The sequence below is a fragment of the Nuphar pumila genome, chromosome 6 (assembly GCF_984573655.1).
Source record: "Nuphar pumila chromosome 6, dmNupPumi1.hap1.1, whole genome shotgun sequence".
In the NCBI taxonomy this organism is placed as follows: Eukaryota; Viridiplantae; Streptophyta; class Magnoliopsida; order Nymphaeales; family Nymphaeaceae; genus Nuphar; species Nuphar pumila.
In genome coordinates, this window is record NC_143254.1 from 69732681 (window position 1) to 69760312 (window position 27632).

Sequence of the window (27632 nt, forward strand, 5' to 3'; positions counted from 1 at the left end):
TAAGAAATGATTTTCACACAGCCATTCACATAGCTAATGGTAAGAAAGGATTTTCACACAGCCATTTACATAGCTAATGATAAGAAATGATTTTCACACAGCCATTCACATAGCTAATGGTAAGAAACGATTTTCACACAGCCATTCACATAGCTAATGATAAGAAATGATTTTCATACAGCCATTCACATAGCTAATGGTAAGAAACGATTTTCATACAGCCATTCACATAGCTAATGGTAAGAAACGATTTTCACACAGTCATTCACACAACTACTTGCAAGAAATGAATCTTTTTGCAGCCATTCACATAGCTCATTGCAAGAAATGAATATTTTTGCAGCCATTCACATAGCTAATTGCAAGAAATGAATCTTTTTTGCAGCCATTCACATAGCTAATTGCAAGAAATGAATCTTTTTGCAGCCATTCACATAGCTAATTGCAAGAAATGAATCTTTTTGCAGCCATTCACATAGCTAATTGTAGGAAATGAATTTTTTTGCAGCCATTCACATAGCTAATTGCAGGAAATGAATCTTTACATAGCATACCAAATGTAAACAATTACTAACAATTCATATCCACACAAAGAAGTCCCATTTACCTACAAACTAGCTTTCTGCAGTAATTAGTAATAATCACCCTTAGCACAGATACATTTTCCAAAGATCAATGTGCAAAAGGGGAGAAAATCTCACAAGATATTTCCATGAAAAGAATAATGAGGAGTTGTGGTGGCCCATAATGAACATGATATAAGAGGGTCTTGAACCTTTTGATCAGAAGCTTTAGGCGATGGCAACAATGGCCCTTTCACATCAGTTGAAATCAAAACTGGTGATTCTGTTGATGTCGATAACGATACTACCACCTTCACATCCTTTTGCCCTGCATCAAATGATCAGCTAGCAAGGATCGTTCCTCTGCTGATCCTTTGTTGTTGGGCTGAAGGTAAGATGAAGACTTGGCTGGGTTGAAGGAGAGTGCTGGTGGTGGAAGACGTTGGCAGCAACCGTTGGAGGTGGAAGAATCCTGCAAAACAGAAAAAAAATCAATCGGCTCCCTCTACTTCCTCCCCTCTTTGGCTGTAGGAAAAATCCTTCCTCTTTTTGGTGAATCCCCTACGATAAGCTCCAAAAGACCTCCCTGCGCCTGTAGATGAGAGACTCCCTGTGGTTGGGCTGAAGGTAAGATGAAGCGACTGGGTAGCCTCTCCTTTGAGAATAAGACCCCTGTACCACCGAAAAAGAAAAATTCAATTCTTCCCCCTCCTAATCGGCTAGCCCCTCCTTCTTCTTAAAGAATTTTGAAAATCCTTCAAAAAAAAGAAAACGCAGCCCCTTCATGAGGTTCCGTTATGGTTTTTTAAATTTTTTTTTTTAAAACAACCGTTTCAAGAGGGGCGCATTCCTTGTTTTTTCAAATTTTGGTTTTATTTCCCTAAGTTTTAGGCCAAATCAAATCTATTGCTTTAGGAAAATTCGGCTGTGCCATTAAGGCTGCCTCCTTCTAAAAAAAAAATTTTTATTTAAACAAATCAATAAAAAGAAAATAAAATAAAATGTGAGTATTTAAATAAATGAGAGGCTTTTATGGAAATGCCATCTCAACCCACTTTTAAAATCCTTTTGAAAATAAAGTTTCTGTTTTGTTTTTGCAAGTCTTTTATTTTCAATTGGGGTGCCACATGTGTGTGGGCCCACTAACTAAAAAAAATAAATAAATAAGTATTGAGAAATTAAAAAGAAAATTTTGCAAATTGGTACGAACTCCGGGTGGGTCCCGCTTGAGAATAAACAACTTACCTGAGAGGCTGAGTATGATGCCAGTTCAAAGGTGGGTCCCGCTCCAGTTTTTTGAAGATATGAGATAAAACATTATTTGTTTTCAAGAATTTGGAAAAATTGGGTTTTTAGGGAAAAAATATGGATAAATGTAAAAAAAATTTTAAAGAGATTTAAAATCTTTTGCAAAAAGTTTTGAGATAAAATCTTTAAAATCAATATCCAAATATCCAGATTATTTTTCTTGAGAAAAAATTTTGTAATTCAAAGTCCTGGGGGTAAAATGGGAAATTTTGGTAATTTTGAATACCCAGGGTTTTAAAAACCTATTTGAAAAAGTTTAAAAATCAAATCTGGATGGACAATTTTGAAAATCAGGAGTTCTGGATCTCAAAATGACATGTTGTGCAGTGAAATGATGCAATGCTATGCAAAGACATGTTCTATGAAATATCATTCTGAGCTCGGACTTGAAAATTTTAGCTTTTTGTCCAGAAAAAGGATTTTGAAATTTTGCAATTTGAAGATGTCTCTGAACCTAAATATAGAAATTTTGAGGCTCAAGAATGAAATTTAGGACCTTCTGCAAGGTTCAATCTTGGAAAATGACCATTTTGCCCTTCATTACATCTGAAGAACTAAAATATGATGATTGAGGGCGATGTCAAGAAGGTGAGTGAAAATTTGGGGTGTTTACAGATGCCCCTCTTTGCTACTAAGCTGGCTTATGGTCGAGCTTAGTGGCAAAGAAAACACACCAAATTTGGGCTATATAAAAAAATGCCCCAGTCAGAAGGATCTGACTGGGTATGAGGAAATTAGCCCGAGGAAGATGATAGATATGAAATGAAGAATAAAGAGGAAAGATTGGCTTTATGAGAGTGAAATTCAGGTTTTTACCCTTAACCTGGATGGGACAGAAATACCTCGCATGGAACGAAGCCCAGGTTTTAACCATTTACCTGATTGGGGAATGAAAATATCTCATTAAAATGAGATTTAGGTTTGTACCCTTAACCTGATCGAGTGAAAAATGGAATACCTCTTTGAATGAGGCTCAGGTTTGTACCCTTATCCTGATCGGGTGGAATACCTCTTTGAATGAGGTTCAGGTTTGTACCCTTATCCTGATTGGGCGGAAAATGGAATACCTCTTTGAATGAGGCTCAGGTTTGTACCCTTATCCTGATCGGGTGGAAAATGGAATACCTCTTTGAATGAGGCTCAGGTTTGTACCCTTATCCTGATCGGGTGGAAAATGGAATACCTCTTTGAATGAGGCTCAGGTTTGTACCCTTATCCTGATCGGGTGGAAAATGAAATACCTCTTTGAATGAGACTCAGGTTTGTACCCTTATCCTGATTGGGCGGAAAATGGAATACCTCTTTGAATGAGGCTCAGGTTTGTACCCTTATCCTGATCGGGTGGAAAATGGAATACCTCTTTGAATGAGGGTCAGGTTTGTACCCTTATCCTGATCGGGTGAAAAATGGAATACCTCTTTGAATGAGGCTCAGGTTTGTACCCTTATCCTGATTGGGCGGAAAATGGAATATTGGAAGGTGAATAAGAAAACTTTTCTTGAAGATGAACGAAGCGATGGAAATAGAATTGTAAGAGGCAATTTTGGAAAATGATCAAGACGATCCAGTGAATTTTTCATCATCGTGAAATATGAAGAAGGTAAGGAGTAAGATGACTCTTTCGACAATGTGAAAGATGGATATGGCAATCTTTTGACGAGAATAAGGTAACTCTTTCGGCAACGCGAAAGACAGACAAGGCAAACTCTTTTAGAGAAGAGTAAGGCAACTCTTTTGACAACGCAAAAGATGAATAAAGCAATTTTTTCAACAAAGAATAAGGCAACTCTTTCGGCAATGCGGAAGATGAACGCTGGCGATCCAAAGGAACAAGGCCATTCTTTCGATAACGCGAAAGATGACAAAAGGCAATCCCAATGAACAAGGCAATTCTTTCGACAATGCGAAAGATGACAAAAGGCAATCCAAATGAACAAGGCAATTCTTTCGACAATGCAAAAGATGACAAAAGGCAATCCAAAGGAACAAGGCGATTCTTTCGACAATGCGAAAGATGATAAAGGTAATCCTTTCGGAGAGAAGGCTAATCTTTCAACAACGTGAAAGATGACAAAGGAAGCTCTTCTCGAAGGGGTCAAGATGCATCATTATGAACATCAAGCTCTCACTTAACGTCAGGATAGCTAGAAAATATTGTCAAAATGTTGAAAATTTTGTTGATTCAAAGTAATTAAAAATGATGCACATTGTTGCAAAGATATTCCTTCTTTTCTACCTGAAGTATTACCTCCAAACAGGATTGACTTCATAGAATCAAGATTTGGAATCCAAATTGCTTGCGATTGACCTTCTTCAAATAAGTTATCAATTTCCTTGATATGAACAGGAAAGAGAATTTGATATCATGAAAGCAATCTATGAAAGGATATTGATAATAGAATTTCACAAATTTAAATAAGATTCTTGATAAATGTGGCAGTTTGATATCCTGGGAGCTTCTCTCATGACAATCTTTCTGCACTCTTTTGGGTTTCAGTTACATTCTCCTTCATTTTGGAGATGTTCTGACTTTTTCTCTCTTTCTTTTTCCTCTCTTGCTCTCTTTTGGGAAGGGTACGTCACAAACTCCTTCAACTTGGAGATGTTTCGATCCTTTTTTGACGGTATTGGTTCATGGGTTAGAGATATTTGGATGATAGCTGAAATTAAATATCTTTTGGGGATTGTTGAGAGGTTCATCGCATCTGCCTTCATCTCGACAGTGCTTTGGACTTTCTCTAGAAGAATCCGTCACAAACTCCGTCATCTTGGAGATGTTTCGAATCTTCTTTGGCCCCGGGGGTCTACTCGCCTAATTCGCCTTCATCTTGACGACAGGTGAGAGATCCCTTTTGCGGATATTTAATTGCAGCTTAGGTGATTCTGAGGAGACAGGGCTTGGGTAAATGCTCTCTTTTCTAGCACTCAGGATATTTCCACTGCCTCGTCTTTACAAGAATAATCTTTAAAGGTGTGCTATAACTGCGATCAATATCAATCATCTACGACTTTTCAATAATATTGAATCTTCTTTTCTGGCCATATCGAGGATTTTTCCTTCATCCTTTTGGTTGGCCAATAAAAAAAATTTGAAGTTTGAATCTCTTTTTTCGCAAAAGCTTTACTCTTTTGGGAAGTAATGCTGAAGGTAAATTGAGATAGAGATTAGTGCAATAAAGATTTTGAAATCAACAAATAATTTGATTGACAGATTGACAAAATTTTCTCGAAATCCTTGGTGAAAGTGAGCATTTGAGGTCCGGCTCAACACATCCGTGACGAAAATTCTCCTCTCCTTTCCAAAGTGGACGACTATCAGTTCACTGGGAACAATATCAGTTTGATTAAGGACGATTATCAGTTCAAGGGAGAACGACTATCAGTTCACTTGGAACACTATCAGTTCAATGAAGAACGACTATCAGTTCACTTGGAACACTATCAGTTCAATGAAGAACGACTATCAGTTCAATAATGAACGACTATCAGTTCACTTGGAACACTATCAATTCAATGAAGAACGACTATCAGTTCACTTGGAACACTATCAGTTCAATGAAGAACGACTATCAGTTCACTGGGAACAATATCAGTTCGATTAAGAACGACTATCAGTTCGCTTAGAACACTATCAGTTCAATAAAGAATGAGGACTATTATATAGAGTTGGATTGCTTCTATGAACGGTTTCAGGATTATCCCCTTATCCTGAACGAGGATGGAAATTGGATGACCTGGCGGTCGAAATTGAGAATTTTGGTAATTTTAAAATTGGAAATTGGATGACCCGAAGGTCGAAATCGAAGAATTGGATGAGCCGAGGGTTGAAGAATTATGGAAAATGATTCAGGTTTATCCCTTAACCTGAAGGGGAAATGTTGATGTAAATTTAATGCAAATGAATATGATTAAATGCAAATTGATGCAAATGAATGCAAAATTTATGCAAATGAGTGCATATATATGCAAAATGAGAGATTGGTTTTATCCTGCCTGCATACAGGATGTTTTGAGGTAAAGATAAATTTTCAAAAAAAATGCCCCAGTGTGACTGGGGAGGAAAATTTTGAATAAAAAAAGGACAATTGACAAGCTTCTTGACTAATAGACGTCCTCAAGATCATTCCTCACAAGGGATACATTTTGAAAAGGAAGAAGAAGCAAATAAGATGGCGCCAAGCTATTGAAAAATTCAATGACTTTATTGATGCTTTAAAATTAAGGAAGGAGAATGGGATTACATTATTCTTTTTGAAAAAGCAAGATGAAAAATGGGAAATTGTTGGCATTGTCATCTTCTGGAATGATTATGGAAAAAGCTTAGTCAGGATGACTAGTCCTCTTTTCCATCTTCAACGAGGAGCTTTTTGTCAATGCAGTCTTGAACAATGTTCTTAAGGACGAAGCAGTTTTCTGTATCATGCCCTACTGCTCGATGAAATTTGCAAAACTGTTCTTTGAATCTGCCCATAATTGCTGGAGGATCACTAGCTTTAGGCAACCGAACAAGGTCTTTCTCAAGCATATACTCGAGTATACTCTCGAGTGTCTGATCCAGAGGGGTGAATTCTCGATCAGTTCTCCAGTCCTTGCGCTTTTATTTTTCCTGATCTTTCTTTTGATGCTGAGGGCTGGATTGAAGAGGTTTATCACTGTTGATGTCCTTCCCTTTTTGCCTTTTGATTCTCTCCAAACTGTTGCCATGATCATTCTTGTTGCCTTTGCTATTATTGAAAGATTTGGCCGCAAAAGTGAAGTGAGCCTTCTTTTTGGCATCTTGACTGTTTCTTGCAATGGTAAGGCCTTCATAGACTCCATTCTCTACTCCCATTTCGAGCCATTCAGCTCGTTCAATGAGTTCAACGAAAGACTTGGAGGGTGAGGTAGAGATTAATCCTCTCAGAGGTTGCGAAAAATTGTTGAGGATTAAGGATAAAGCATGCCTTTCTGATATAGGATCCCTCATTTTGTTGCAGGTCTCTCTCCATCTGCAAATGAAGTCCCTTGCTTTTTCATTTTCATTCTGCCTTAGATTGCAGAGATGGCTCAATGTTGGGAGCGCTTCAGTATTGAACAGAAATCGCTCAATGAATAGGTTGACCACCTTATCGAATTCTCGCAGCTCAATTGGATTGATATGCTCGAAGTACCACTTGGCGGCAGTGCCTTCTAAGCTACGAGGAAAACAGAGAAATAGGGCCCTATTGTCTCTCTTGAATTTGGAGCATTCGGCGAAGAACATGACGAGATGGGCTTTGGGATCACCAGAACCATCGAACTTGATGAACTTGCGGGGCAGGTTTTCCAGTTCTTCATCTCCTTCTAATTTATCATAAAAATCTTCGCTAGTGAAGACTTTCTTGCCCTTGTCACGAGCTTGCAGGTCTTTAACAACTTTGGCCATTTCTTTGAACTGTGTCTGCAAGAGCTCTTCTGCAACTTGATCTTTTGATTTGCGACTCTTCCTTTGTTCTTGGCCCCGTTTCTGAAATGTCGGAGGCACCTCATACTCTTCATCGGTGTTTTCAGTTGAGTCTGATTCATCTAAAGTTTCCTCTGGCTGAACTTGCTTCTTGGAAGTCTTCTTATCCTTGTGCCCGTGGAACTTCTCTCTGAATGGATTCTTCTCTACACTGGTCCCAGCCTGTTCACTCATCATTTTGGTCATCATTTTTTGGAACATGGCATACATCTGTGGGTCTATGCCATCCTCCTCTTGTTGTTGATCTTGATTCACGGGATGATCCATTTCACCTTCTGAGGCTGAGGAGTGTTGTGATGATGTGGTTCTTCTTCCTGACCTTGTTCGAACCATCAAATGTTGAGGATGCTCTCTGCAGAATGAAGTCTTGATTAGACTCTAAGGAAATTTTGGATTGGAAAAAAATGATTATTGATGATGTGGTAGACAATTGGTAGAATATCCCATTACTAGGGATGGAGTCGCCGCTGAAATCACAACAATTGTGTTGTCATTCTTTGTAAGAGAAATAACAACAGAAAATGTGCCTTGTTACTTAGGCGAGGTCATCAACCACGAGAAAAATACCATTTTTGAAGGAAAGAGATATCTCTTGGGAAAACAATCCGCAAATGGATTTAGAATAAGAAGAAGGCAAGTGGGTCAACAATTTCCACCGCAATAGTCAAGGTATGCACGAGGAAAATAAGATGAAGAATTTTGCAAATAGACAAAAGAATTGAAAATCCAATGAGAGAAAACATATGATTTTGGAAAATTGCAGGCAGGATAAAATGCAGTTGGAAATTCGAGATCTAGTAGAACGAAAGAATGAAAAATCACCTGGAGTTTTGAAGGAAATTGGATATTTGGGAAAATCATCCAGAGTTTGAGAAAATAAAAGGAAAAGATGAGAAATATGGGTATTTGAAAATATTTTTGGGGAAAATGTGAGAAATAAAGGTAGCATACAAACAATCACATCCTGCACAAACATTTATGCACATACAACACTCCCTAACAGGCTGACTCTAGATGCATCATTTTGAAAAACAGTTGTAGGACCTTAATCCTAACTCTAGGTTCAGATAATCTTTGTCCAATCCAGTTATGCCAATATACCCGAACCGAAATCCGAGGTACGTGGCATATAATTTCAACTTCGGTTCTAAGGTAAGGTTTTCCAACATCCTTGAGCGCCTACTGATATACTTCAGACTGTGGCCCGCGGTACGTGGTAGGGGGGTGTTAACCCAAATAGGTGGCCCAGTTGTGAGGCTTTGTCCCGAACTAAGATTCTGGAAGAGAGCCCAACAACGTGAAGACCGGGTAATGATAGGTAATTGGGGTTTTGAAAAATGATCACATGCAAGAAATAGATGGCTCTAAATCCTAGAGAGATAGACTTTTGAAAATCTTTGAAGAAGCATACATTGTTTGTATTCAGATCCTAAATTGAGGAGAGTTGTATTTAGGCCTAAGTCTATGTGAACATGAAAATTTCTCCTCAATCTGGTCCTACCAAACCATGCCTAAGCTACATGCAGTCAATGTCAGCTAGGTCATAATCTAGGCTCCTAGGTTCGCATGATATCAAAAGTAAAAGAGCTGACATTTTGTGAACACAGTTTCAATAATTGAACTAAGTCAAGCATAATTTAGGTCAAACAAAGACAGGTCCCATCACGGTCGCCAAACCTGTTATCGTCGCAAAATTTTTCCCGTCTTCCCTTCCTTGCGGAAGAGAGAGGGAAATGCTTTTGCGATTCAAACTTGACCGGATTTTGGAAATTGTTTTGAAATACTCGCCTCCGTTTTGAAAATTTGTGGGAAAATCCATGGGATGGGCTCGACCTGTCGGTACGAGGTTCGACCGTTCCTGCCGCCTTTAACAGGGGTAATCGAACCAAGGACCAAAATTGTGCTTGACTTAGTGAAATTACCGAAATTGTGTTTTATCCTAAATGCACAGAGAATTCAGGCATGTGCTATGAGAATTTTGAAAAATGTAAATTGAAAAATATGATGTATGATTAGAAAATATTTGGAGTTGAAAAGCGTTTCTCAGGAAAAGATGGAAATCAATCTCTCAGGAAAACTCAAATGAAGAAGGTTTGAAATCTCGAGAAAGTTTATAAAGACTTAGAAAATCTTGAAGAGATGAGAATCTCGGGAAAATCTTGAGAAAGTTTATAAAGACTTGGAAAACTATGAAGAAATAAGAATCTCGGGAAAATCTTGAGAAAGTTTATAAAGACTTGGAAAACCATGAGGAAATAAGAATCTCAGGAAAATTTTAAGAAAGATTAGAAAGACTTGGAAAACCATGAGGAAATAAGAATCTCAGGAAAATTTTAAGAAAGATTAGAAAGACTTGGAAAACCATGAGGAAATAAGAATCTCGGGAAAATGGAAGGAATTCTTGAGAAAAGATGAACATTTGAAAAGGAAAGCACTTGTTGGGAAAACTCGGACTTTGAAAATGATAGAAAATTTATGGGAAAACTCTTTGTAGAAGGAAATTCAAAACTTGGGAAATTGAAATTCTGAAAATATTGCCTTTGAAATGTATGCAAATCAACTTTGATTCTTGAGAAATATGAGAAATTCCTTTTGAAATCATCTTAAGAAAATAATATTTTCAAGGAAAATCACAGAAAAACTTTGATTTGGAAAATCCAACTTCGAATATCATCATAGTTTCTTGAGAAATCGATTCCATGAAGTGAAAATCTCTTGAGAAAATCATGAGAAAAACAGATGATGCAGATGATTTGAATGAATGAATGCACTTTGAAAAGATTTCTGAAAAATTGGTTGGAAAAATGTGGATTAAGTTAAAGTAAATCCTTCATATATTCTGACTGTGGCCATGAATATATTCAAGGTTTATTTGAGTTAATTCACAATATTTTGAAAACATTGAAAATATGAGGTGCATTTTTAAGATAGCGTAAGAGTGTAGGCTCAATGTGACTGGTAGAAAGATGATGGATCTGGATCTCGTCCATATTCCGACTAGAGCCGTAAATATGGACTCCACCGAGTTCATCAACTCTCTAAGAGTTGGTGCACGTGTCATTCGTGTTCATCCACGGTGAATTTTGAAAGATTGAGATGTATGCATCATATGATCAGGATATTACTGAAATCAAACTATATGAGATGCGGCCTAATCTAAGCAGTAAAAGTAAATCTTATTCCAAGGTTTACATTGGGTTGTTACATTGCATAACATAAAGTAAAAGAAAATTGAAATGGAGCCAAGGAATCAGCATCTTCTAGATTTTCCTGCAAAATGAGAGTTAGTACAAGATAACCAAGGGAATGGGTATATATATATACTATATACAACAAAGATATACATATAGATATAAAAATACTTGAATTTATGATGAATGATATATGACAATGAAGATATATTTACAAAAGTAAGAGAAAAGAAAAATATATGTAATAACAAGTACACATGAAGGGATATATATATATATATATATATATATATATATATATATATATATATAAGTATATATATACATATATATATACATATATATATATATACATATATACATATATACATATATACGTATACATATAGGTAGATATACAATAGATATACATATATATAGATATATATGTACATGTAATGAGAAACATATACATATAAATGGAAAATCCATATAATGGGTAAAATCAGAAAATACAGGTATATACTGTTTCTGTGGGGGATTTCACGAAGCCATATTTCTCAAATTATAATGTATTTTTCAATAAAATGGGGTATGGAGCTTCCCCATATACCAATAACAAACCATGCCAAAGATGACATATAGATCAAGAACGGATATGGATATATCTGTTCATGAAGATGACTAATTATCAAGACTGCACACCTCCAGCAGAAAAAAAATGGATACATGCAGGAAATGATTTCCATAAGCCATTCACGCAATCAAAATAGTTGATTTTCATACAGCCATTCACAAAATCAATTGTATGAAATGACTTCCATAAACCATTCACACAGCCAAAACAGTTGGTTTTTACACAGCCATTTACAAAATCAATTGTAGGAAATGATTTTCATAAACCATTCACACAATCATTCACATAGCTAATGATAAGAAATGATTTTCACACATGCATTCACATAGCTAATGGTAAGAAACGATTTTCACACAGCCATTCACATAGCTAATGATAAGAAATGATTTGCACACAGCCATTCACATAGCTAATGGTAAGAAACGATTTTCACACAGCCATTCACATAGCTAATGGTAAGAAACGATTTTCATACAGCCATTCACATAGCTAATGGTAAGAAACGATTTTCACACAGCCATTCACATAGCTAATTGCAGGAAATGAATCTTTACACAGTCATTCACACAGCTACTTGCAAGAAATGAATCTTTTTGCAGCCATTCACATAGCTAATTGCAAGAAATGAATCTTTTTTGCAGCCATTCACATAGCTAATTGCAAGAAATGAATCTTTTTGCAGCCATTCACATAGCTAATTGCAAGAAATGAATCTTTTTGCAGCCATTCACATAGCTAATTGCAGGAACTGAATTTTTTTGCAGCCATTCACATAGCTAATTGCAGGAAATGAATCTTTACATAGCATACCAAATGTAAACAATTACTAACAAATCATATCCACACAAAGAAGTCCCATTTACCTACAAACTAGCTTTCTGCAGTAATTAGTAATAATCACCCTTAGCACAGATACATTCTCCAAAGATCAATGTGCAAAAGGGGAGAAAATCTCACAAGATATTTCCATGAAAAGAATAATGAGGAGTTGTGGTGGCCCATAATGAACATGATATAAGAGGGTCTTGAACCTTTTGATCAGAAGCTTTAGGCGATGGCAACAATGGCCCTTTCACATCAGTTGAAATCAAAACTGGTGATTCTGTTGATGTCGATGACGATACTACCACCTTCACATCCTTTTGCCCTGCATCAAATGATCAGCTAGCAAGGATCGTTCCTCTGCTGATCCTTTGTTGTTGGGCTGAAGGTAAGATGAAGACGTGGCTGGGTTGAAGGAGAGTGCTGGTGGTGGAAGACGTTGGCAGCAACCGTTGGAGGTGGAAGAATCCTGCAAAACAGAAAAAAAATCAATCGGCTCCCTCTACTTCCTCCCCTCTTTGGCTGTAGGAAAAATCCTTCCTCTTTTTGGTGAATCCCCTACGATAAGCTCCAAAAGACCTCCCTGCGCCTGTAGATGAGAGACTCCCTGAGGTTGGGCTGAAGGTAAGATGAAGCGGCTGGGTAGCCTCTCCTTTGAGAATAAGACCCCTGCACCACCGAAAAAGAAAAATTCAATTCTTCCCCCCCCTAATCGGCTAGCCCCTCCTTCATCTTAAAGAATTTTGAAAATCCTTCAAAAAAAAAGAAAACGCAGCCCCTTCATGAGGTTCCATTATGGTTTTTTTAAATTTTTTTTTTGAAAATAGCCGTTTCAAGAGGGGCGCATTCCCTGTTTTTTCAAATTTTGGTTTTATTTCCCTAAGTTTTAGGCCAAATCAAATCTATTGCTTTAGGGAAATTCGGCTGTGCCATTAAGGCTGCCTCCTTCTAAAAAAAAAAAAGTTTATTTAAACAAATCAATAAAAAGAAAATAAAATAAAAAGTGAGTATTGAAATAAATGAGAGGCTTTTATGGAAATGCCATCTCAACCCACTTTTAAAATCCTTTTGAAAATAAAGTTTCTGTTTTGTTTTTGCAAGTCTTTTATTTTCAATTGGGGTGCCACATGTGCGTGGGCCCACTAACTAAAAAAAATAAATAAATAAGTATTGAAAAATTAAAAAGAAAATTTTGCAAATTGGTACGAACTCCGGGTGGGTCCCGCTTGAGAATAAACAACTTACCTGAGAGTCTGAGTATGATGCTAGTTCAAAGGTGGGTCCCGCTCCAGTTTTTTGAAGATACGAGATAAAACATTATTTGTTCTCAAGAATTTGGAAAAATTGGGTTTTTAGGGAAAAAATATGGATAAATGTAAAAAAAAATTGTAAAGAGATTTAAAATCTTTTGCAAAAAGTTTTGAGATAAAATCTTTAAAATCAATATCCAAATATCCAGATTGTTTTTCTTGAGAAAAATTTTTGTAATTCAAAGTCTTGGGGGTAAAATGGGAAAATTTGGTAATTTTGAATACCCAGGGTTTTAAAAACCAATTTGAAAAAGTTTAAAAATCAAATCTGGATGGACAATTTTGAAAATCAGGAGTTCTGGATCTCAAAATGACATGTTGTGCAGTGAAATGATGCAATGCTATGCAAAGACATGTTCTATGAAATATCACTCTGAGCTCGGACTTGGAAATTTTAGCTTTTTGTCCAGAAAAAGGATTTTGAAATTTTGCAATTTGAAGATGTCTCTGAACCTAAATATAGAAATTTTGAGGCTCAAGAATGAAATTTAGGACCTTCTGCAAGGTTCAATCTTGGAAAATGACCATTTTGCCCTTCATTACATCTGAAGAACTAAAATATGATGATTGAGGGTGATGTCAAGAAGGTGAGTGAAAATTTGGGGTGTTTACAGTTATCTTGATATATCTTCGTCCCATCCAGGTTAAGGGCTAAACCTGAGTCATTCCAAGAGTAGATCTCGTCTCAACCATGAGACTTGATCGAAGTTCTTATCTTTCACCACCCCAAGGATTTTCACCCAAAGTCCCATCACGATTTCCTCATGCTTTACTCAATCATATCATTTTCGAGGATTTCGTCTTCCCAAAGCCATTCAGGATAAGGTTTTAAGCCTGAAAAACCATCTTTTCAAAATAATTCTTCCACACCCGATTCAGATCTGCCGACTGGGGCATTTTTTCAAAATTTGGAGTGTTTTCTTTGCCACTAAGCTCGGCTTTCAACCGGCTTAGTAGCAAAGAGGGGCATCTGTGAACACCCCAAATTTTTCAAAATCTTTTAAATATTCCCTTTTTGCCCCTAATATCATTTTTTGAAGCAATTGAGTCATTTCAAATCTAAGTTCCAGTTCATTTCTCTAGTTTTATTGAAATTAAATCCATTTCATATGATTAAATTGATTTCGGATCTGGATCCATTGTCCAGATCCAAATCTGAATCTCCTTGTTCAAATTTTAAATTAAAATTATAGAAAATATCAAAAATAGCCTTTAAATAGCTCGGATAGTCCATTTGACATCCGTTTGGATCCATCACATTGAATTTCTCGATTCGAGTGTCAAAACTTGAACATTTTCTCAAAACCTAGGTCCAAACCCATTCTTCTGAAGAAATTTCCCCGAAATGATCTAAAATTCTCAGAAAAATACTTTTGTAAATATTCCTCAGAAAAATACAAAAATTTAGTGTTTAAAACTTTGTTTTCTTTTAAAACCTTAGTTTTCTACTACAAAAATATAAAAAAAATGGAAAAGCAATATGAAAATCAAAAAAATTGAGGAAAAGCAAATAGTTTTTAAAACTTGAAAAAGGAATTTTTGCCAAAAACCTCCTTTTAAACCATTTTTTAAGAAAAGTTCTGAAAAGGAGCCCCCCCTGGGCATTTTAGAAAATCTCCAACAGCTTCTTCCCGCGCACTCGCCTTCTCCTACCACTGTCGTTGATCTTCAAACAAACTTCTCATTTTCTACCTTACATCGACAACTGAACATTTCTCGAACCATCGTCTTCTTCTTTAAAAAGGAAGCATACAGACGAAGCAAGGGGTCGTCTTCTACCCCTCCACCTTCTTCTCCATCACGGATCCACAACTCACCTATCCACCGATTCTTCTCGAATCCCCTTCTACTCTCTTCTCCTTCTTCTCCCTCTTTGATCATCCCTCGATCTTTTCCACGAATCCCTTCTCCCATCAGAAGCCCTGCAACTTGAGGAATCAAGAATCAAGAAGACGACTGTCATGGTAGCCGAATCAAGATGCCAAGTTTGTAGCATCAGTGTTTTCCTTCTCCAAATAACATTCTGCAGCACCTGTGGCGCCGCTGCTTAGTTTTATCCGAACATCCCCACATCTTATTAACTTCTCATTTTAAATGTCCCAAGACCCTCGTTTTCCTGAGATCAGAATAATCTGGGATTGTAGTTCACCAGCAGGACTGGATTGAAGAAAGCCGATCCATCTTCATTTGTCCATCGATCCTCCTGGAACAATAAAGATTCAAATAAATCTTGGACTGCTTGGTGTTATTTTGCGTTCAACTCTCATCAAAGGTACAAACAAAGTAGGTAACGTTCTGATTCTTTGTTAAGTCCATGATTTTTGTAATGGTTCTATGCAAGAATTTCGAATAGTAGATTGTATATAGTTTCTCTCTCGCTAAAAAAAAATGCAATGGATGGGCCAACCCAACATATACTGTTGTGGAGTGGAAAAAATTTGCTGCTGATACAGAGTCCGTAACAGAAATGATTAGTTCCCAGCTAGTTTTGCATAGCTATGCAACTGCTGATACAGAATCCAGGGTTGTCACTGCCCTTACTGTTCTGAAATTTCACTTGTTTAGTTATCAATATACCCTCATGATTCAACTAACACCCCTCCCTGTGCAACAATGGGTTCTGGGTCACTTGCAGCAGTGGCAATGTTTGCGTCAAGATACAGAGAGGAATTACCAATTGCCAAATTCGTTCTGGTATAAAAGCTCGTATGTAAGGCAATCTGTTCTGGTATCTTCAGTGACTTGGGAAGTGGTAATGTGGATGTCTGTGTAATAACTAAAGTCCATGAAGAATACTTGAGGAAGCACCAATTGCCAAATCCCCGTACATATCTCAATTCAGGAGGCTATTTTTCTGAGAAGGGTGGTACTGTGGTATCATCAACAAAGATGAATCCATTGAAAGAGTTGGTGGAAATTATTGAAGGAGATGCAATGGAAGAATGGCAGGATAAGCATTCAGTCCTCGAGATATTCAAAACAAAGACTATTTCAATTACAAGTAATCAATATTTTGGCATTCTTTGGCCAACCTTGTTTCTTCTTATTTATGCTCTTGCGCTGTTAATAACTGAATTTAGGTTGATAGATCCTATCCTTTAAATAATATTTTCATTTGTGCTGAATTAATGCTTCTTAGAGGAATGCCTTACCCCTTTCTTTCCTAAATGTCTACACCACCACTTGCTACAAGTGGCAGCTCACACAGTAGCAGCACTCCACATCCCAGCTCCATTTTCAAATTCCCTCTGCTGCAACCCTGCATATGCTGGCAGCTACACCCCAGCACCATCCTCACCATCTCCTGTGCTTACTGCCTCTGCAATTTCTCCTTCACTGGGAAAATTAAAACCTCTTGTATTCCTACAACAACCAATTAACTGGGAGAATCCCTAGGGAGCTTGCCAAATATTCATAGCCTTAAAGAGGTAGCTGTTTCTAGCAACAAGTCTGTATGGAACAATTCCCACAAATGGTCCTTTTGAGCACATCCCCATGTACATCTTTTTCTTCACAGCATTGCCAGACACACATTCATCTCTCAGTCACCAATTTCACCAAGTTTGAGAACTGTATGAAGCCACTAAGCATTACGCTTTTACAGAGAAAATCGGTTTTCCGATTTATCTGGTGGCATCTTTCTGAGTTGATATGGAATATCTGTTCTGGGCAATCATTCCTGTTTTGTTATGGGGCCTATTGAGGGGAAGCTAGATATCTCATCAATTCAAGATCAGGTTCCCAAACTACTGTAAGATATTTAGCTTGCAGAATTAAAGTAGGTCGTCCTACTAACTCAGCACTAGGCCTTGATTTTCTGTAAAATCTAGGCTTTGTTGATTCAAAAGCCAAATTTCAATTCAACACACATCCTGTTTCCATGTCTTCTCCTGTATATATTCTTCTCTGTTGAAACATATGCATCACCTTAGGTAAAATCCATCTGCTTTCTGCCCTTGCATTTAGCAGTACAAAGGTACACTCTGCATCTTTTGTGTTTATGCCACACAACCTTCATTACCAACATTATGATGCACTTCATGACACAGCCATATCCTGTGCACAGCTGATGCACATCATTTCTTATCATACTGCTACCATTGCAGTAACATCCCTGCAACCTCTCTCCACCCATGGCTCACCTGCCATTTCCTTGTTGGCTGCCCATTGGCATCTCAACTTATCATTTAATCACTGTTATAGGTGATAATTTGTAGAAAGCTGACCCACCATCTGAAATCTGTAGGAATCGTTGTTTCATCAATAAAGGTTGGATTGATATCTTGTTGCCACCAATCTATCGGTTCATACTAACCTGATTTTTTTTCTTTATTTAGTATATCATATGTATTTCCTCATATAGGAGTTCATTAGCTTAAACATCCATTTATTCATAGTCTTATTTAGTTTGACATATTTAGTTTAGGGTGGTTGCCCATAGGCATTTTTTTAGAATTGGCATAACCATTTGTGTCTGCATTTTCAACCTAATTTACTCCCTTTTCTTTTATCTTTGCATTGTGATAACTTTGTTTTGCAGGGAATACGTGGAAAAGACTATTTCTTGGATTTGTGTTTCAATTTTCAAATTTGTAATAAATTAGATCATCAATGAGAATTTATGTTTCCTGTTTTAGATAGAATAAATGAGCATGGTAAATATCATAAATTGCATTATTTTCATACCTTTTGCCTTTATTTTCTCAAATTCTCACAAATGGCTACACGAATGGCACGTGCACCATTTCGTAGGAGGTAATTAATCTTAAGTTGATGATTTACATCAACGGCCATAGTCGGGATGTAAACAAGACTTAGGATTTTTATCTTTTATAAAATAACACTGGATCCTCTTCAAAAATCATCATATTTCCAAATATTTCCTTCTTTTATTAAAGTTTAACTTAAAATTGGCTCAAAATATATACCAATGGTCATAGTCAGGGTATATTGAGAGTTAATTTCATTTGAACTCTATAAAAGCACAAAATGTGTTTTATTCTTCTCTTGAATCTAAATATAGATTATTATATAATACATTCAATGACCATAGTCAAGGATGTATTATATCTTCAATCTTATTTTAATTCATCCAAAGAATGAAATAGCTTTTCAAAATCCAATTTCAAATTCTTTAAATTCATTCATCATTTAGGATAGAACTGCATCATATCTTCAAAATTCTTTTTTTTCAAAACTCCAAGTGATGTAAATATCTTCCTCAATCTATCTTCAATTCTTATAGAATCCAATTCATCCTTTCATTTTCAAATTCAATTTCAATTTTTTTTAATCTCAAAAGTTCAATTTAACTTTGAGATTTTAAAGTCATTTTTATATTCAAATTCAAATCAGATTTCAAAGTTCAATTTGACTTTGAAATTCCAAAATCATTTTATATTCAAAACTCTAATCAAACTCAAAGTTCAATTTTAACTTTGAAACTTTGATTCATCTTCTGGTTCCATATTCAAACTTCAAATTCAAAGCCTAAATTGACTTTGAAATTCATTTGTATATTCAAGATTCAAATTCTAAATTTCATTTTTCAAGTTCAATTCAAACTTGAAAGTTCTTGATTCATCTTCTGAATTTAACAAATCCAAATCCATTCTAGGATCTAGAATCCAATTCTACATTTGGATCTCAGAATTCAGATCCACTCCATTTTAGGATCCAGAATCCAATTCTACTTTGGATCTTAGACTTCAAATCCAAATCCCTTTTAGGATCCAGAATCCAATCACACTTTGGATCTCAGACTCCAGATCCAATTCCATTTTAGGATCCAGAATCCAACTCTACTTCGGATCTTAGGCTTCAGATCCAAATCCCTTTTAGGATCCAGAATCCAACTTCACCTTGGATCTCAGATTACAGATCCAAAATCCATCTTAGGATCCAGAATCCGATTCTACGTTTGGATCTCAGGTTTCAGATCCACTCCATTTTAGGATCCAGAACCCAAGTCCATCTTGGATTTCAAATTTCGGATCCCATTCTGTTTAGGATCTGGAATCCAATTCCAATTCTAGATTTCAATTCCATTTTCGGATCTAATCTGAATCTCTTAAATCCATTTCCATTCTTAAATGTCACTTGATCTTCTCAAATCCATTCTAAGATTCAAATTCAATATCACTTCAAAACTTCATCTTCTTCTCTTAAAATCCATGATTAAATCCAAAGTCCATTTCTGACTTTGAAACTTCATTTTCAAAACTTCAAATCATTCTTTTTTTCAAAGTCAAGATCTATCCTTCCAAACTCTGATTTACTTCGAAAACTTGGAATTTCTCTGATTTATCTCAAGTTCTAAGTTAGATTCAATCATTTCTTCACTCCTTTACCAAGTTCATCTCAAGATATTTGGAAATTTCCAAAAACATTCTTCCAAAAGAGCATACATCCTTGTATTGCACAAGCATGATTCTTTGTGCATTTAGATCCTTAGGATAAATTCTTAGATTATATTTAGGCAAAGCAAAAGGCCTAGATTCGATCCTTGGTTCGATTACCCCTGGTAAAGGTGCCAGGAACGGTCGAACCTCGTACCGACGAGCGAATCCTGTCTCTCAATTTCTCCCGCAAATTTTCAAAACGGAGGCGAGTAATTTTCTAAATGTTTTCAAATAAAGGTCAAGTGAGACCACGCAAAATAGTTCCTCTTCTCTCTTTCTTTCTTTCTTTTCTCTTCTCTGTTTCTTTCCGTCCTTTATTCTCCTCCCTTCAAAAAAAGGAGGAAATAAGGGGTTGGAAAGGAAAAGAGAAAGAAGAGAGAGAAAATATTACTAGAGGAAGAATTTTGCGATGATCACAGAACGGCTGTTCAGATACTACTGTTGTGGTGTGTGAAGGAAAGGACTGTTTTAGGATGTCCATTTTCTCTTCTTCATCTCCTTCCACTAAAAGATTTTTATCAATAAGATCTTGCACAATGTTTTTAAGAACAAAGCAGTTCTCAGTGTTGTGTCCCACTGTCCTATGGAACTTACAAAACTGATCTTTCCATTTCCCCATGGGCACAAGGGGATCGGCCAATCTAGGCAACTTAACCATCTCTTTTAACAGCATATACTCGAGCACATCTTCGAGTGATTGGTCTAAAGGAGTAAATTTTCTGTCGTAACTCCATCCTTCATGTTTGGCCTTCTCACGCAGTTTCGGCCCTTGATCCTGCTGAGGAGGGCTTGCTATATTGAGAGGCATGCTTTCCTTTCTGATCATCTTTATTGTTTGAATTGCCTGCGCCATAGCAGTAATCTTTCTTCTGCCCTTTATACTGATTTCGGTTGTTGTTGTTGTTGTTCTTGTTGTTGTTGGCAAAATAGGTGAAGTGAGCTTTTTTCTTCTGCTCACCTTGAGGGTTGTTTTTGGAAAAAGTGAACACTTTGTAGACTCCATTCTCCACACTCAGCTCGAGCCATTCGGATCGTTCGGTCAGCTCAATAAAGGTACGAGATGGTGCAGTAGAGATTAATCCTCTTAATGGTTGCGAAAAGTTGTTGAGGATCAATGATAGGGCATGCCTTTCTGAAATAGGATCTCTCATTTTGTTACAGGCTACCTCTATCTATGAATAAAGTCCCGCGCCTTTTCATTCTCGTTCTGCCTAAAATTGCAGAGATGGCATAGTGTTGGGAGTGCCTCTGTGTTAAACAAGAAGCGTTCAATAAACAAATTTACAACTTTGTCGAACTCCTTGAGCTCGATTGGATTGATATGCTCCCCATACCATTTAGCTGCAACTCCTTCCAAGCTGCGGGGGAAGCATAGAAACAGTGCTCTGTTGTCTCTCTTGAACGTTGAGCACTCAACAAAGAAAGTGGCGACATGAGCTTTTGGGTCGCCAGAACCGTCGAACTTGATGAATTTACGAGGAAGATTTTCTAGGTCTTCGTCACCTTCTAAGTCGTCATAAAAGTCCTCACTGGTGAAGACTTTCCTGCCCTTGTCGTGGGCTTGCAGATCCTTAACAACTCTGGCAATTTCCCTGAATTGTGCTTGCAGGGGTGCTTCTGCAACCTGACTCTTTGATTTGCGGCTTTTCCTTTGTTCTTGGCCTCGTTTCTGAAATGCCGGAGGCACTTCATACTCTTCATCGGTGTTTTCGATTGAGTCTGTTCCGTCTGAGATCTCTTCCGGCTGAGCTTGCATTCTGGAGGCCTTATTATCCCTGTGACAATGAAACTTCTCTCTGAATGGATTTCTTTCTGAGCTGGTCCCGGGCTGCTCATTCATTATCTTATTCATCATTTTTCAGAACATGGCATACATTTGCGGGTCTATGCCATCATCCTCTTGTTGCTGCTCTTGACTCCTCTCGGATCGCGGAGAGCCCATCTCTTCTTCTGAGGCCGACGAGTACTGAGATGTCGTTGTTCTTTTGCCTGATCTTGTCTGAACCATCAAATGTTATAGATGCTCTCTGCAGGGCAAAGACCTCATTAGATTATGAAGGAATTGGTTTTTGGAAGAAATATTTGTTGAAAATATGGTAGACAATTTGAAAAAGATATCTCATTACTAGGGACTGAGTCGTCGCGAGAATCACGACAATTGTGTTGTCATTCTTTTTGCAAGAGAAATAAACAACGAAAATGTGCCTTGTTACCTTGGCGAGGTCGTCAAACCACAATAGAAAGAGAGAATTTTATTGGAATGAGAAAATTGAACTTTTATTGATCTTGACAAAGAGGTGGAGGACAAACAATTTGCCACCATTCATGATAGTCGGCAGACACTCTAGAACCAGAAAAGATTTTAAGAGAAACAAAGGAATCTCAGCCGTAGCGGGCAGAATGATATGCCCCAGACCATTGTGCGGAAGTGAGATCGAATTTTGCCATAGCCCCTGATAGCAATCTGGCTTTGATGTACTGCTGCCTCTGGGAAAACTGCCGAACACATCACTCCGGTTGGTAGTAAGTGCAGAAGAATGGTCCCAACAACTTGAACCGCTTGCCATAAGCGTATGTATATCTGGGAGGGGACAATTGTCGATCAAAGTAATCTCAAACTACGTCATCTTCTTGAATGTTGTCGATCATGGACCGATATTGTGCCACTGGAAGGAGTTCTTGTCCATTGTATCTGAAAGAGTTTGCTCAAGCTGGAACATGCTGGAAGAACCAGAATTGAAGCGCATAGGTTCATCCTTCAACTAAGATGGATTCTCCAAGTGAAAAACGAGTCAGACCACAATGTAGGAAAGCAAGCGCTGCCATGGTTGTGGAGAGACGGTTGGTTTGTCGACTTCCCCATCTTCGCATAAGCTGGATTATTCTGATGTTCATGTAGTTTTGTTCGTCTGGGAAGAGGGCTAATCCTACAGTGCATAGAACCATTGCATTCTGAACCCTTTCTTTAGCTGTCCTTGATAGTGAGCTGGTTTCAACGAAGGTACCGTACTGGTGGTACAACTCGAGCAGGTTGACATATTCATTTCCGTCCAACTGAATCAGGGGCCAAGATCAACGGCCTGTCATACGAGCTAATGAGTCTCGGGGGTCCAAACTCTTGACATTAATCAGGAATTGGTGCTCTAACGGATCTCTTGGTTGACCAGCTGGTTGTGCTAATCCCATAATCTCTAAAAATTCATCCATTAAAACGGTCATCTCTCCCCATGGGAACCAGAAGGTACACGTCCGTGGATTCCATCGCTCTACCATTGCGTGGATCAGGTTGCCATTGATGGTCTGCTTTCCGACTGCTAAAGCCAGTTCTAATCTGCACTAGCTTAAGTGGTCCGGGAACATTCGAGAAAAGCTTTTGAGCCAGGAATAATACCACCGGGGAATGAAAGTTCCGGTGCTAAGGGCTCGATGTTCAGAACGACCTTGTCGCACCTCGTAGGAGATGTGACCTTCAGGAATGATAGGATCGACTTGACTGGATGCCATCGAACTGAAAACAGAGAAAGACTTAGAATGAGACTTAGGAAAATGTGGGAAATTTTGAAAAATTTTGTAGGCAGGATATAAAATACAGCTGAGAATTCGAGATCCAATAGAAAGGTAGAATGGAAAATCACCTGGAGTTTTGAAAGAAATTAGATGTTTGGGGAAAATCATCCAGGGTTTGAGAAAATAAAGGAAAAAGATGAGAATATGGGTATTTGAAAATAGTTTTGGTGAAAATATGAAAGAAATAAAGGTAGCATACAAACAATCACATCTTGCACAAACATTTATGCACATTCATCACTCCCTAAAAGGCTGACTCTAGATGCATCATTTTGAAAACAACTGTAGGACCCTAATCCTAACTCTAGGTTCAGATCATCTTTGTCCATTCCAGTTATGTCGCTATACCCGAACCGAAAACTGAAGTACGTGGCATATAATTTCAACTCTGGTTCTAAGGTAAGGTTTTTCAACATCCTTGAGCGCCTACCGATATACTTCGGACTGTGGCCCGCGATACGTGGTAGGGGGTATTAACCCAAAAAATTGGCCCAGTTGTGAGGCTCTATCCCGAACTAGGGTTCAGGAAGAGAGCCCAGCAACGTGAAGACTGGGTAATGATAGGTAATGGAGGTTTGAAAAATGATCACATGCAAGAAATAGAGGGCTCTAAATCCTGGAGAGATAGATTTTGAAAACTTTGAAGAAGCATACATTGTTTGCATCCTAAATTGAGGAGAATTGTGTTTAGACCTAAGTCTATGTGAACATGAAAATATCCCCTCAATCTGGTCCTACCAAACCATGCCTAGGCTATATGCAGTCAATGTCAGCTAGGTCAGAATCTAGGCTCCTAGGTTCTCATGATAGCAAAAGTAAAGAGCTGACATTTTGTGAACATAATTTCGATAATTGATCTAAGTCAAGCACAATTTAGGTCAGACAAGGACAGGTCCCATCACGGTCGCCAAATCTATTATCGTCGCAAAAAATTTTTCCTCTTCCCTTCCTTGAAGAAGAGAGAGGAAAATGCTTTTTGCGATTCAAACTTGACCAGAATTTTGAAAATTGTTTTGAAAATTACTCGCGTCCATTTTTTAAAATAGCGGGAAAATCCATGGGATGGGGCTCGACCTGTCGGTACGAGGTTTGACTGTTCCTGCCGCCTTTAACACGGGTAATCGAACCAAGGACCAAAATGTGTGCTTGACTTAGTGAAATTCTCGAAATTGTGTTCTATCCTAAATGCACAGATAATTCAGGCATGTGCTATGAGATTTTGTAAAATGTTTGTTGAGAAAAAGATGATATATGCTTTAGAAGATATTTGGAGTTGTGTGAACACCCCAAATTTTTTAAAATCTTTTAAATATCCCCTTTTTGCCCCTGATTTCATTTTCTAAGTAATTGAGTCAATTTCAAATCTAAAATGCCAGTTTATTTCTCAGGTTTTACTGAAATTAAATCATTTTATACATCTAACCCAATTTTGGATCCGGATCCATTGTCAAGATCCAAATCTGAGCTTCGTTATCCAATTTTTAAATCAAATTCTCAAAATTTCCAAAATAATTTTTTGAAAGGCTCGAACAGTCCATTCGGTATTCGTTTGGATCCATCGCGTTATATTCCTCGATTCGAGGTTTAAAACTCGAACATTTTCTTAAAACTTGGATCCAAACCCATCCTTCTGAAGAAATTTCCCCAAAGTGGTCTGAAATTCTCGAAAAAACACTTTTGTAAATATTTCTCAGAAAAATACAAAAAATTAGTGTTTAATCTTTGTTTTCCCGTAAAACTTTAGGATTTTATTTCAAAAAATTATAAAAAAATGGAAAATACAAATAGAAAAGAAACAAAAATTAGTTTTTGAAAAACCTCTTTTAAAAACCATTCTTTTGCAAAAACCTTCTGAAAAACACCCTTTGTTTTTGCAAAGTTTGTTAGGAAGCCCCCTCTTTGTAAAATCTTAAAAATAAAAAGGGCCCCTTTTTTGTAAATTTGTTTCTTAGGGTTTCTTTGGAAACCCTTCGTAAGAAAAGAAAGCGGCGCCTCTTTTCGCAAACCCAACCACCAGGAGAGCCTTCTTCCACTCCACCTTCTTCCTCAATCGCCCTCCAAACCCTCCATCACCCACCGATGGATCTCCCTCTCCTCCCATCGTTGATTTCCAACGACCTCTTCCTCAACCCTCAATCTGCAACCAATTTTCCCTTTCTCCACTTTAAGAGAAGCACGAAGGGGAAGGATTGGAGGACCGCTTCTTTACCTCTGCATTATCTCTTCCCCTTCACAAGACCGGCCCTCACCTCAGCATCCCTCGGTTGTGGACCATCGTTGTTCCTAATCGATTCTTATTTTTTTCCTTAACCCCTTTACTCTTCCTCTTCTTCTTCGTATTCTCCTGGTTTTTCTCTAAAACTGCGGAAGGAAGCCGATCGTCCTCCGCCAAGGCTACAACGACCAACCTCTTGCAACTTTATACAGAAGCGCCTCTTCCCTCCCAATCGGAGTGTAGGCTGCGATTATAGAGGGCATTGAAGGATCAACTCTATCCTTTTACCGTTGGACCTTCCATCAAGTTACGATTGTGAATCATACCTCAGGCTGTGGGGGGCTAAGCTGCTGGTCAAGGCATGGTGGATTAGGATGAATTGGAAGTTGCAGAAAGAATGCTGAACTCCCAGGTGCCTCAATCACAAGTGATTAGGCATGTGCTGGTAAATTGGGTGGCCATTTCTCCACATGATCCTTTGTGTTTGGAAGAGGAAACACTCCAGGATTTCAAGGTCTGTTGGTAAAAGGGATGATGCCAAAGGAGTAAAACGAGAGAAATGAGTTTATGGCTTGCAGAGGTGTGCCAAAATTCTGGAAAGAACGTGACTCCTGGAGAATTTTATCACTCCATCCGTGATGAAGAATGATTGAAGACAGGAAGCAAGGGTCGTATCTTAAGCCATCAACATAAGTGACCCATGAAGAAATAAATCATAATGAGAGGGTATCCAACTGTCATTACTGGATGGTTTGCTCTTAAGCATATCCCTGAATGATCTCCAGCACCACTTGCATCTGCAAGTTCAGATTCACAACTCCTGCAACCAGTCACCTGAGATCGAGTGAGGATCAACTCATCAGTTAAGCCCATCTGTAACCTCATCTGTTTTTCTGTTCGGAATACCAGCTCACGGGCCCATTCACTGTGAGTATCTCTTTCCCATCCTTATACCCCTGTATAAAGCCTTATGATTTCAAATATAGTGCACACAAACCTAAGTTTTTTTTTTCCGCCGCCTGGGGTGCATCATCATGGCTTCACATCTCATATCAACCTTGTATGTTATAATGCACGTTTTCAGCAGGGTATCAGTTTCTTTTACTTGTATATCTGAACATTTTCTGTATAGCATGCATGTATCTTTACTATACAAATTCATTGATTCTCAATATTTGCACTTCACTATTGGGTTATATCTCATTTTCCATGAGTATTTATTTCTTGATTAAGTGGCACCCCAGTGAATGATAGCTTATTTTCAAGTATCTATCCAGCATTAGGACCTTTTTAGCAATGCCTTCATTTTACTACCCACTTCCTTATTGTTTTTCGAGCATTTAATCCACATGTATATGTATATAAATAAGTATATATATATGCATCTTTAGTATACTAAAAGTTTCATTCTAGCATTAGATAAGTATGTTGATATTTCATCATTTTGTATACAATGTGATTTTCCTTTTTATATACATATTCTACTGGTGTTAAATTCAATTTTTGCGGAAAATGTGTTAAGAGTATTATCCTTCTTTTGAGCTTAGTATAATTCTAGTTCCATTAAACAGTGTGATAGCTAGATTATAAATGATAAATCTACATTTCCAGTCCTAGATTAGAATATATGAGCATGCATTTTTTAGAATTACTTGTTTTCATAATCATTTTCCCCTTTACTTCTCAAAGATTCACAAGTGGGATCATGAATGGCGCGTGCACCATTTCGTAAGAGGTAATTAATCCTAAGTTGATGATTTACATCAATGGCCATAGTCAGGATGTAAACAAAACTTAGCATTTTTATCTTTTATAAAATAACACTGGGTCCACACTGGAACCGTTTCAAAACTCATCATATTTTTTTTAAATATTTTCCTCTTTTATCAGGGTTTGATTTAAAGTTAATTCAACATATATACCAATGGCCATAGTGAGGGTATATTGAGGGTTAATTTCATCTTAAACTCTATAAAAGCATCAAAACGTATTTTATTCTTCACTTGAATTTAAATGTGGTTATTATATAATATATTCAGTGACCATAGTGAGGGATATATTATATCTTTAATCTTATTTTTAATTCATTTAAAGAATTGAATAACTTTTCAAAATTCTTTTAATTCATTCATCATTTAGGATAGAACTGCATTATAT

The 27632-nt window shown here is 37.4% G+C and overlaps 2 pseudogenes; both read left to right on the top strand.

Annotated features, from left to right (window-relative positions):
* The window catches only part of LOC149834913 (uncharacterized), a 95773-nt pseudogene extending 83377 nt beyond the window's left edge, over positions 1-12396 (top strand).
* Positions 12397-15680: 3284 nt separating this feature from the next.
* On the top strand, positions 15681-16394 carry LOC149834914 (proteasome subunit beta type-7-B pseudogene; annotated as a pseudogene).
* The last annotated feature ends 11238 nt before the right edge of the window (positions 16395-27632 follow it).